Source organism: Thermobia domestica, chromosome 16 (genome assembly GCF_964235325.1).
Source record: "Thermobia domestica chromosome 16, izTheDome1.hap1.1, whole genome shotgun sequence".
NCBI classification, from domain to species: Eukaryota; Metazoa; Arthropoda; class Insecta; order Zygentoma; family Lepismatidae; genus Thermobia; species Thermobia domestica.
The window spans coordinates 155,969,318-155,982,605 of NC_137469.1; the positions used below are offsets into that span (position 1 = coordinate 155,969,318).

Here is a 13,288-nt window from a genome sequence, read left to right on the forward strand (position 1 = left end):
GACCTTGTAGTCTGAACGGAGTCTCACATTTGTTGCCCTCATTTTTTTTTTAAGCTGCAGAGATTTGGAAACATGCAATCACCGTTCGTTGACGCTCGAGTTTGTAATTGGTAGCTACAGAGGATAAACATGTATTGCGCGCGCAACACATTCATAAAACATACTGAGTGGAGAGCCTTTTAACACACGTCATCTCAGTGCAAGAAATCAAAGACAAGATGAAAGAAAGGAGGAGGGGAATACATGGTTTCAGTGTATTATCCCGAGAGGAACTTACTGCTTTTTGTAGAAGTAAACTTCATTAACAGACAATAAAATAAATGTATGGATTTATACCACTTTTTGTGAATCCAATGATATAGGAAGAAGCATTTTCTTAACCTTTCAACCATAGTTTTCCTTTCTGTTGACATTTCTGAAGTACTCCTGTTTTTATTGTCCGAGCTAATGCACTGAAATATGTCTAACAAAGTTCCACAGTACCAGGATAGCCCAAAAATGTAGGGAGGGGGCAGGTAGAAGTTAGGAGGCGACCCAACCATATTATAGTTCATTTGCAAGCCTACTGTGAAAATTTTGGGGGGGTCGGCTCCCCTAGCCCCCCTGGATATGTGCCTGCACAGTACCCACCACGTATCTCCGTTATATACAGTTCTCCGCCTAAAGTGAATTGAAGATACTGTTTACAGTGAACACTTCAAATGAAGATGAGTCACGTGACACAAAGGACTAGCAGAGCACGGCTGGAATAGAATCAAGAATAAATGATCCAGACACTCCGATTTTTGGCTATTAGTAAAATAAGAAATTATATATACTGTGTGTGTTTCCGTCTGATCTATCACGCAATAACTATTGAAACAATTAAAATGATACTTCGCACGATTAAAATGCAAGCATATCCTAAGGAAGAGCAGGGGTTCATAATTTATGCGAAGAATTGGATTGTGATATGTAAAACTAATCGTAAATGACCAATATATCCAATTCACAGTTTTCAGGATTGCTGAGATGAATGTAACACTTTCCATGCCACTCCTTAGACTAGATGAGGATAGAGTGAAGGGAAACTCGGGGGCGGAACATATATCACTGTTGTTTGAGAATTTTGAAAAGCAACGGTCTTTGAATGCTTTATATTATAACGCAATGAAACCCTTATATTCAAATAGGCCGCTGAAGAATTTTCGATTTCAATTATCGTCTATAGACTCAGTTTGGAGTAGTCCAGCGAAGAGTGAAAGTGTATAATAGGATTCCCTATCTAAATTTCTGCACCTCTATGTATCTATTTTTAGAAGTTACTTCAGAAGTCAGCCACGGATCGGAAGGGAAGAGTTCTCGCTTTTGCAAAAGGCATAACTCACCGGGCTTGTCTCAGTAAACCCTCATGTTTTTCCCCTCTTAAAAAAATGAATTGTAATATAAAGGAGATTATTAAATATCAACAAAATAAAAACAGTGTAAAAACATTCCTAGTTACAGAAATAAAATGTATATATGACTGTGCTTAAATAAGAATTAATGTATTTTCGTACATTTAGTGTTTTCAAACGGTTTCTCTTGTCTTTACCCTTTCATAGCACCTCATACTCACACGCACATACATAAACATAGACATTCAAGAATTTGGAGGACGAGGAAGAGAGCATAGTAGCAGTGGCTCAGAGATAGTTACAATTACAGTTTCTGAAGTTTGTCTACAAGTCAATATCTTTTTTAAAGTGGGAAAACGTTAATCAAGACAAAATGGATCAGAAGATTTACTTGATAAGTGTATAAATCCTAATTAGCCTACTCAAACGGAACTATGATAATCTGTAATTCTTATCTCTTGTTCGGTTCGTGATAATAGAACTTTTCGTATCCGTAACGTACCCATGCTCCACTGCAAAGGTCAGGGGCAATACAAAGAAAAAAATAATTCAAAATTATATTTTCATGAAAGTGATAAAGGAGTTTATTCACAGTTCCATTGTCAAGGGAACAAGAAGTCAAACATTAACCAATAATAGGTATAATAGGAAGTACTCATCAAGCCCTGGCCCTAAAGCCTCAGGAAGTTGGTCAAAAGGGGGATCATTGGTGATTTAGAGAAATTGCGAGGCTTTAGGACTGAAGTCAATATAGGAATAAGATCAGTATAAAACCGCATGTTGCATATGTGAGAAGTATCCATAGAGGATAGCGCAGAGCTCAGATACCGGCATAGGTAATAGGTCGAAGATATTTTCAAAAATCCATATCTGGAAAGAAAACTAAGGTAAAAGAAAGAAAACGTATGTCTACTATAGAACTTTTAAAAGCTTGCATTAACATGCAATTTGTATGAAGGAAACTTCATGAACAGGGTGAAAACAGTGAGAGGTTATTTTTCACTAGAGATTCCATTTTGACTAATTGAGAAGCTTACTCAATTAGAAAGCAGTTTGTTTACATTTATTTGAGAAGGTTAATAAGGTTCAAGTTTCTTTAACACTAACCAAGTCTTCGTTTAATAGCTTTGTTGTGTGTGTGTGTTTTTTTTTTTTTTTTTCACGCGTTTTTACATTTCAAGCCATTCTGGTCCAGTAAGCATTTTGATAGTGACACACAATTCAGACGGCTGTCATACACTGGTTCCACTTCCAGGCGGCTGACTTTAACATCACCGGAATAGAGACGTTCATCCCACGGTATGACAAGTGTGAATTCAGATTGTGAATATCTTGAAAAGTAGTGTCACCTAAGCTGTATATATGGCAATAAATGCTCCAAAGTCTTCATGTATGTTAACCGGCCTAAGTAAAACTACTGTTAGACGCGGTTCATAATATTACATCATAATATTGCAATGCAGGCGTTTCACAGTTCTGAAACAAGATCCAAAACAACGAGCTACTTTAAAAATAATTTAAATAAATACGTAGATGATTTGTAATACACTGAAAAAAGCAACAGAATCACAGCGTATTACACTTTTACAGAAATATAGAATTAAATCTTCAGATTCAAGTCCCGTAATTCTGTCCTTTTATACTTGCAAAGTTTGTTCGCATGACATTTGGATAAAGACTACATGTCTTACGTATCAGAGCATTTTTGCTTACGAAGCATTTCAGATTAACCAAATAAAGGCAAACGCTGTTGAAGGTTCTCCCCACTGGTCTAGTGGCTAGCGCGTACGCGTCTTTGGCGCACAGCATTGAATGCATTGCGTTGGTTCGGAATTAGTGTTGCTCAGGGGACGAGAGAAGAAATAAGGCTTTCTCGTCTCGTTCACGTAAATTTTGTAGAAGTCTCGTCTCGTTTCGATTATCGATTGTCGACCTAGTTTTTCTCATCTCAATTCTCGGAAACCTTTTCCTTAATTTCATCTACACGTCATCAGATTCCTTCCGCGTCACTAGAGGACCATTAAGGGTATGATGTAACAACATTAATATATACCAGGGATGCAAATAAGCAACAAAATTTTACTCGCCCAAGAAAAAAGGCTACTAGCCCACATCCCAGTCTTTACAGTTTGAAATAAATAATAGGAACTCGCCCGCCCCGGGCGAGTGGTTATTTGCATTGCTGATGTATATTACATATTATTGGAGTATACAGGGTTGTCCAAAAGTAGGTATACAGTACCGTACTGATCAGCTCATTGCATTTTATATCGTTTCTTATTGTTCTCCATCAAGTAGACATTGATCTTTATTATTTGTTCTTCATGTGCTTTTATTTACATCTAAAGTTCAGAAGAGCCGAAGCAAACAAACCTATAAACTAGAATGTTATACTTGATCAATGCAGGAGTGTATACTTACTTTTGGGTCACCCTGTATTGTGCAATGAATTGCTTATCTTTAAACGCTGATAAATACTCTTCATTATGATCGTACAGCCACTTTAACAACTTCTAGTTTTTATACTGTGAAACATGAAACACCAAAACAGTGTTTGAGATTTACGATTTGGGTAAACTAGTGTTTCCTACTAAAACTAGTGTAAGTAGCCTTACACTAAGGAAACATGGATTATAAATACGAGTGAATGGCAATAGAAGAATGATGAAACAAGAAAATGGAAAAAGAGAATAACAGAACCTCAAAAAATCTCGCGGGCACTATGTTGTCCACCACAAGCTCACATAACCTGAGATGGAACCAGGATCCTTCGCAGTAGAAGTCCGCATTTTTACAGAGAAGTGGCGTTCGAGATTATATTTTAATGCTGAAGGATGAATTTTCGATGTTACGTATCTCCAACTTTCAACTTACTAATCCTTCTGTAACACCTTGCATTTTTATTTCACTTCACGTAATGAAGTCAAAATTCCTTAGAACAGATCACAAACATATTTATAACCCCCGAAGGAATGAATACAAGCATGAGCTAAATAGATTCCAGTGAGAACGTGAAACAAACCATCGTTAATAGGGCAAAAGAAAGATGATGAAAGCCATCACTCACTCATTCATTAGAAAGGAATGTAAACGCAAATTGCAGCTGTTGCTGTTAGGTCAATGCTAAAACGAAGGTGGCAGAACTGTAAATGCATCCATGTTGCACCAAGAAAAAAATTACCAATAAACTGCATCAGTAAGTCATATTTCAAACCAATTAAAATGGATATGACGTCATTTCCTATAACGCAGGTGTATATAGAAGTGTTAAAAATAAAGAGAGAAAATAAAAATACATATTTCTTTACGCCCTGATATTCATTGAGGTTAGTGATAGTTGTTTTAAGCAAGTTCTGTACTTGCTAAAAAGTATTTTCAAAATCAATATCTTTATTTAATCATAACATATTGAGATAGTTGATAAGCTGCTAGCGTTTAAAATTCGAACAACACATTTCGAAGTTCACTACCAAGAGAATGTTTCTTTGCTGAAGTTTAGCGTCTCTTATCAGCACTGAGGCTATGTGAAACGTGGACCTACAGTTTAAGCTGGGATTTCAACCATCGTAATGTGTTCAATGCTCTCCCAGTGGGAATCGAACCTGGAATCACATGCACCAAAGTAGTGTTGTTCACGAGAAGAGACGATATATAGTGAATATCATCATCCTTCACAATCAGTGAAGGAACATCAATTATATTTGTAGCCAGAGTACTCTATAATATACAGATTGTCAGGGAATTATTCGTTCTCCATTAGAATTAAAGGCATCTGTTTTACGAATCAGCTTGCGACTTAGAAGGCATAAATATTGGAAGCTATTTCAGAGCTCTCTTATTCTTGGTTTGTTCGATTCGAGTTTAATGTCCCTTTCAGCACTGATACTATATGACACGTAGAAATAGACCTTCAGCTTAACGTGGGATCCGTACAACATAAGCTCCCACCGAAAATCCAGGTCTTCCGCTCCAAAGGTACATTCACTAATCATATACCGACGAGCGAGCTCATTTTGTGTGCGTGTGTCGGGCCACTGCACTGAAAGATAACTGCAAGGTTTAACAAAGTATTACCTGTGAGAATAACAAAAAAAGCTAAAGAAACAAATAAGGGTTGTTGAAGTATAAGATAGCGAGCCTGTAAAACTTCTCTTGTTCAATATGAGAGACGCCACTGAGTACAAACAATGTACTGTTCAATCTTCTTGTATAGTCTGCGTTAGAAACCGCGATATTACTTCTTACTGAAAGATAAATAAACATGAAATTATATATAAAAGAATTCAATACACGATACTTTGATTAAGTAATGTGCCATCCAGGGTCGTAACTTGTGGCGGCATCGGGCATCTGCCTCCCCTCTCAGGGAAACTCCCAGTCGTTCGCGGGGGGCTCATTTTAAGACAAAATTTTCTTACTCCATATACGATACGAACATGAATTTATAAATGAAGCATTAAACAGGTTCACTACATTACATAAACAAAACAGCACACAAAATGTAAACAAAAATGAGTCGTGGACCCATTTCAGTATATAAAAAAAAAAAAAAAAAAGTAAAATCATCCCAGGCCAGAGCCTCATCTATGTTCAAAACTTTATGAAGACCGGCCGAGTAGTTCAAGAGTTATTAAGTCTTGGACTTCCATTTTTTATATACAGATTGGTTTTTAAAATCAAGCAAGTGTAGACGCGATGTAGTGGACGTTCAATGAAGTGTGTCGTCAGTTAAAAAAGGTTGGGAACCAACTCACTAAAAAATTTTGCTGCAATGCTTTGGAATTGATATTATGTCGACTACTGCCGGAACCTAGGTCTCTCCGAATCTGTCTAGGTTAACTGGGTCAGGTGACATTTTGTCAGACTCTATGCGTCTAAGTAGATCCTGACCCAAGTGATCAAGGTGACCAAAATGTTCACTGCTTGATACAACACAATGTTATAAAGCTAACCAAGAAAGTTCTGTCGCTCCTGAACATCGATATCTCACATTAGAAGTACCTGGAAGATCAAAAATAATTATCATCAGAATCGACGACCTTCTGCAAGGGTATGGACTCCATCGCGGTAGAACTTGGTGGGCCGTGAAGCGAAGAAGGTATCGAGTGCATTTCGCACCTCTACTAGGGATTTGAACTAGCTTGGAACAGTGATTGTCCAAGGAATGGAACAGGTGATAATCAGACGGTGCAATGTCCGGGGAGTATGGCGGATGCAATAGTTTCCCATTCAAGGCGTAGAAGTGTGTCCCTTGTCATCCTAACCACGTGAGGCTTAGCGTTGTCCTGTAACAGGAGAACCTCTTTGCGATTCAGAAGAGCTGGCTCCAGATTTGAGTTTTTCTTAAACACGGTTCAAGTACTGACAATACACGGTTGTATTGATGCTCTGACCATCTGGTAGCAGTTCCCGATGCACGATGGCGCGAGCAGTCCACCAAATACACATGACCACCTTCTTCTGGTGCAGTGGTGGTTTTGCCTGTTTTGGAATCAGTTCATGAGATGCTTATCAATAATGACGGCACCGTGAAGTTTCGTACAGGACCCACTTCTCAATACATGTCAACACCCTGTCTAGAAATGACTCCTTTCTCAAACGAGACAGCAAAGAAACACAGGTGTCTGCTCGCGTTGCCTTCTGGCCCGGAGTCAAATCATATGGGACCAATCGACCCAACTTGTAGTACTTCCCAAGTTGATGGAGGTGCTGCCGAATGGTTTCTCCACTCACACTGAATTGGAGTCCCACCTCCTCACATGTCTGACCACTGTTCGCCTCAATTGCTGCCTGAAGATCTTCATTTTGTACATGTGTTGGTCTTCCGGCACGTGGTGTGTCTTGGAGTGTTTCATCGCCGTCCTTAAACTTGTTAAGCTACCGCTGCACAGTGCGCATACTCACGAAATTCTCACCAAAGGCCTGGCATACCTCCCACCCGTTGCAGCGGCGTTTGACCCCAGTGTGAACTCGAACAGCATACACGCCATTACGACGATCTGTGGAGTTCCGTTGTTCACTCTGTCCTTACGCAAGTCCACGGTGTAACTGAACTGCCACAACCAAGTACTATGTTGGATATACCCACATCAACAACTGACCTTCGCCTTATCTGGATTCGCGTTCAACTCATGGTGTGAGGGCCAATTGAACACAGACATCCATAAAAAAGCGACAGAACTTTCTTGGTTACCGGTACCTTTATATTTTACGATTAGGGCACATTGGGATTTTAATTCATTTTAAAACAGTCACAAAATTGGTTGTATGTATGCGCTTTTCCTTTCTTTCTCGACGGAAATGGCTAAATTTGTATAGCGTTACCCAAATCTATGAAGCACATGCGCTTCAGTTAATGAAAATCGAAAGAAACGGAAAATATTAAGAAAGGGAGAGAAAAGTTACAGAAAAAAAAATGTTTTATAACCTCGGAGTCGCAACAGCTTCTCTTCCATAGTATAATGATGTTGTTTCGAGAAATATGCAGTGACGGATCTAGACAATAGCCGGTCGGAACTAGGCTTACGGTTTTTTTTTTTCGTTGCAAAAATAATTTAAGCTAGTATTTATATATTTTTGAGAGTTTGTAGTAAACTCATAATATACTTATCATAGTCTGGGTTCTGGTTGGCCCCCCACCTTTTACCTTGCAGATCAGTCCCAGGAAGTATATATATCATTAAACTTCTACGACTTAGACTGGTAATCAGTAAAACTTCCCTCTTAATTGAAGAAAAACTAATTCACCAGGAAGGTTACCAAAAGTGAGTGCTCTCCTATGAGCCTGTAATTATTATAATATACAATATACTATATTGCATATTATAATATATAATATTATAATATGTATTTTAATAAAATATAATAATATAATATTATAATATACAATATACTATATAGTATATTATAATATATATTATTATAATATACAAGTTTTAAATGTTTCAGTCACCTTCAGGAGCGTCATTTCTAGAAATGCCCACGAGACAAGACAATTTACATCAGGAGATATGAAACGAGACAGAAAATTGTCCTATACAAATATATATAACTTCCGAAACCACTTTCGCGACAACTTTTCGAGACGTAACAGTCTCAACTATTGTCTAGTTGGCAGCCCTATTATTTCAGGGTTTGCTTGGAGAAAGATCCAGTCTCCAAAAATATAAGCAGAGTTTTATGTCTTTTGTAAATATGCTATTGTACTATTGATTAATTTCTTTAAAAAAAATATATAGAGTTATTGATTAAAATACGTGGTCTTTCTTTCGTGCTAAATTTCGAGCCTGGCAACTTTAAACTTCGTGGTCAAATTAGCTTGATTTTGTTTCCACTTTTCTCAAGTCAAAATAATGTGCACGGGATCCTGGGTTCGATTCCGGTTTGAAATTTGAACGCATTACGGTGATTCAGATTCTACCTTAAAGTGTAGGTTCACGTCTCCAGTAGCTTTGGCGCTGGAAAGAGATACTAACAAGGTGACCAGAACATTTACTTTTAAAAACGGGACGCATACTAATCGGCGACGGGGAGGAGGGGGAGGATTGACTTCCACATTGCATTTTGGGACTCAGCAGTGTTTTTAATTTACAAAATACACAAGTAAGAATGATAACACAGCGTTTCTAACTTAGGTACTACCCAAAAATACTTTTAACTACTTCAACACTCAGAATTACCACTTGATTCCCACTTGAACCACAGAACACTCAATTCTCATTTGAATATTCAGAAGTTCTAGGCACGGCTGAAACTTCCCAATGAGTGTTAGTACGGAAGTGTGTAGAATTAACATTGATCACTTATATTTTGAATAATAATTACGGGACACCTGGGTCATGTTTGCTTAAAAACGGGACATTTAAGTGTCCCGTTTGAGAATCAGATAAAAACGGGACAACAGTTGAAAATAATGGACTGTCCCGGTTAAAACGGGACGTCTGGTCACCTTGGATACTAAACTTCAACAAACAGCAACATGAAGACCAAGCACAAAACACAAGTGCAATACACTACGCGTAGCAAAGCTTCAGTGCAAGCCGAAAACCCATGCAGCTTTTGTTTTTCTTCCCTTTTTCACGTAGATCACATGCAAACCGTTCATATTATAGCTGACTTTTAATGCGTCGTAACTTCCCACATACTGATGCTAAAAAATGAACTCATGCTAAAGCTAAGGATTTCCACGTAATACTGAAAGAAGAAAGCCACTATATGTACTAGTATAAACATTTGCTTTACTTAACCTGAACCGAAATAAAATATTTCAGTTCATCGTTCCATGATTAAGCCCTTTAGGTTAAGGGAGACGGTGATTAAGACAAATGAGTGAAGTGAAAGAATTGGTGGAATGGGAATGTGAGAGGAAGCTATAGTGCCTGAGAAACCCCACGGACACAGTGTTGTCCACCACAAACTTACTTGGTCGAGGATCGAACCAAGGACCCTACGCACCACAGAGGTAAGAGTTCTACCAGTGAATCACTTTGCCAGGGGGGAATCCACGTAGGGTCCTGCGAGTCTAGACCCCTGCACACAAAACTACTAACATACATTTGTGCACTTTCCCAATAAAACTCTACTTGTTTAACAGGGAAATAATTGATGTACCATTAAAATTTGATCTTTTTTGATCTGTACCCTTTCTCTTATAAAATACAATCTAGTTCTATCAATTTTTCTGAAAATATAGCTGGGAGTATTTTACTATTACTTATCGTCTTTTCGAATGGAAACCCATCACCCATTTGCAACAACTTCCCCCCTCTTTTCATGTTTTTCATAACTTTAATCACAACGGAGTCGGTCTATGGCCCCGGACTTTTGATACACCCGGTATACTAACCAAACACAAATGAAATGCAATTAAATAATCGCAAAAAGCGGTGTGATAATTTCTAAGAAACCGCGCATAACACTGGTATAAACAACTTCGTTTTGTTAAGATTATGACCTGCTTGCTTGGAATGGGTTTACGTTAAGAGTGCCTGAGGGTTTAAAGGCAAATCATAATATTTTATGGTATACACAAAACAATTTAAATAAACATGCATTATTAATTAATTGTAATATATTTATATGTGCAACGTTTATTAATTCGTCCGCATATAAATAAAGAAAAATACAAAAACTTACCTCTAAAGATTTTAAATAAACCAGAACTAATGCCACTGACAAAAACACTTTTAAACTCTGTTAGATATTGTAACAGATGTTTAAACTTTACTTGATTATAAACAATCAAAAAACACAAACAATTCAAACCACACCATACCCACTTAACACAACCACTCCACTATGTCAGAGTTAGTACTGCTTACAACCAATAGATGGATATTGAGATTTTACCAAATTCACATTTGCTTCGCTCCGTATCGGAGTTTATATTTTATCATTCTAGCGGCAGATACTAGAGTAAAAGAGGGAGATTTTGACGTTACAGTTCACGCAAACTATTCATAAACTTCTATGATCTGTTAAAAGAGATAAATTAACATTTTAGGATGATTTAGGGGATATAGTATACGAGAGTGCCTCATCATTTAGCGAGGACTCACGAAGTGCAGTCTTTTAAGGATTATTCATTGAGGATATAGGAACTTGAAAATGAGGTAAAAATGCGACTTTTATTTAATTACTGAGTAATATAAAATAAAATGTTCGTCGGTTTGCGTTGCGTTTCGTTGTGTTTTATGGTATGCGAAGAATAATAATGTGCCCTTGTACGTAGTGTATGAGTATATGTGGGGGATTTGAAACACATATCGCATGTCACGTGCACGTGGATGCTTCTTACTACTTCTAAATGTAATGAAATCATTTTTATACGTAGTGCAACAGTAGGAAGTATCCACGCGCACAGATCATGAGGCACTGTTGTATACTATTACCGATTTAGGAATCCCAAGAACATTGTACCATGTACGTAACTTGGACGAAGTCTGTCTCAATGAAACAACAAGTCATGTGCGAATCGACTTAAAGGACCTAATTCAGAGTCGCTTTTAATCGTTTTACTAACGCGTAATGCTAACTTCCATGTTTAGAAACACGTTAGTGAAGTTAGTAACAACATATATGAAGTTAGCACAAAGTCCAGCCCCGACTTTTTCGCAGGGTTGTCTAAACACATTAGGAGAAATAAAGGTAGGAGAGAATTATTTCACAATAGCTACGAGGATAAGTCAAAAATTATCCGCAATTTTGACGTAACTCTTCTTACATTGTTTATGTTATACGGGTGCACTGAAATCGCGCAAACTTTCACTCCCTTATCTGTTGACATAGATAAAGCCTTAATAAAATTGGAAATTGTGCAAAATGTGTTGTGCAACATTGCCATCATTACCATAAGCTTTTCGACTAATAAAAAGTCACCAAAACGCAAGTCGTTTTAGAGGAAAAAAGTACAAAGCAATGGATGACAATAGCATTTTCAGTTATCGCTATTATAACTTATGTCTGCACAGGCGTCGTTAGAGAGGGAGGCTGGGAAACATGTCCCAGTCAATAATTTTCTGTATCATGTCTAACTGTAAGATTAAAACTGTAAGAAAATAGTTATTGGAAAACTGTAAGGTAAACAAACTTATATAAAATAAACATAAATATTTCTAGAAGTTCCCTTTAAACATCGTGGCAGACGTTCGACCAATCAGAGGTAAGGATTTGTCTACATTTTCCAGTTTTGGCCAATCAGAAATAAGCATTTGTTTGCATATTTCAGGTGTGTCTACCACATATCTTAATAACTGTCCTTTCACCTTACATAGGTGGCTGTGTGGAAGATGATGAGATTTAAACAGTAGATTCGACTTGAAAATCATTTACGTTAATTTTGAAACAGCTCCTCACGAAGATAGCTATTAAGAGTGTGTTTCCGAATTGTGACATTCGTTGCTACAGATTAAAAAGCTCTTCATAGATACTACAATAGTCAATTTTACTTCCCTGCTCCTGATTTTCATATAGTGCTTTCTGGTTTGCTGGAGATCCAGAGGGAAACTGTCATGAAAATGACGTCGATAGTGAAAGGAATTTCAAAGGTTTAAAGACCAATAGAGGTTAAAAGGAGCGAGTTCGTCATGAGGAAATACGTGGAGTTTAGGAATTCACCGATAAACTATTAGAAGGCACATATGGCATTTTTAAAAGTTGTAGGATTCAAATTCCAAGAATTCATGCTGTGAACATGAAATGTTTCTGTATATATATATATATATATATATATATATATATATATATATATATATATATATATATATATATATATATATATATATATATATTTGGTCTAGGAATTAATTCGTGCGGTTGGTACGCACACATTGAAGCTGTAGTACAAACACAAAATACATAAATACCTTAAGAAAAATATTGTCCATCGCTAGCCACCACTTTCGCCCATCTGTCAGGCAATGTACGGATTCCGTGGCGAAAGAAGTCCTCATCCTTGGAAGCGATCCAGTCAGAGACCCATGTTTCGATATCTTCTGAAGAAGTAAACCGCTGTCCAATCAAATCGTTGTTCATGCAATCGAACAAGTAGTAGTCCGAAGGAGCAACGTCTGGTGAATACGGCGGGTGGGGTAAAACTTCCCATCCGACATTTTCTAAATAGGTTGTGACCGGTTTTGCGACATGTGGGCGAGCGTTATCATGTTGAACAATAAGTTTATCATGTCTGTTCTCCCATTCTGGTCGTGTTCTGGCCAGAGCTTGCTTCAAACGCACTAATTGTCATCGATAATGTTCTCCATTCATAGTTTCACCCGGTTGCAGCAGCTCATAGTACACCACACCTTTCATATCCCACCATATGCACAGCATAACCTTTGCACAGTGAATATCTCGTTTTGGTTGTGATGGACCTGGTTCACCTGGTTTCACCCAGGCCTTTTTTCGTTTAGGGT

At 37.6% G+C, this 13,288-nt stretch overlaps 1 protein-coding gene across 3 annotated transcripts in view; it reads right to left on the reverse strand.

Annotated features, from left to right (window-relative positions):
* The window catches only part of Nox (NADPH oxidase), a 613,528-nt gene that overhangs the window by 398,105 nt on the left and 202,135 nt on the right, over window positions 1–13,288 (reverse strand). The window contains exon 1 of one of the 3 annotated variants that reach the window (XM_081743208.1): window positions 10,512–10,679. The exons of the other annotated variants lie outside the window; for them this stretch is intronic. The gene's annotated coding sequence lies outside the window, so the exon portion shown is untranslated. Of the gene's footprint in view, window positions 1–10,511; window positions 10,680–13,288 lie in introns of those variants that run through there. 3 annotated transcript variants of the gene reach the window in all.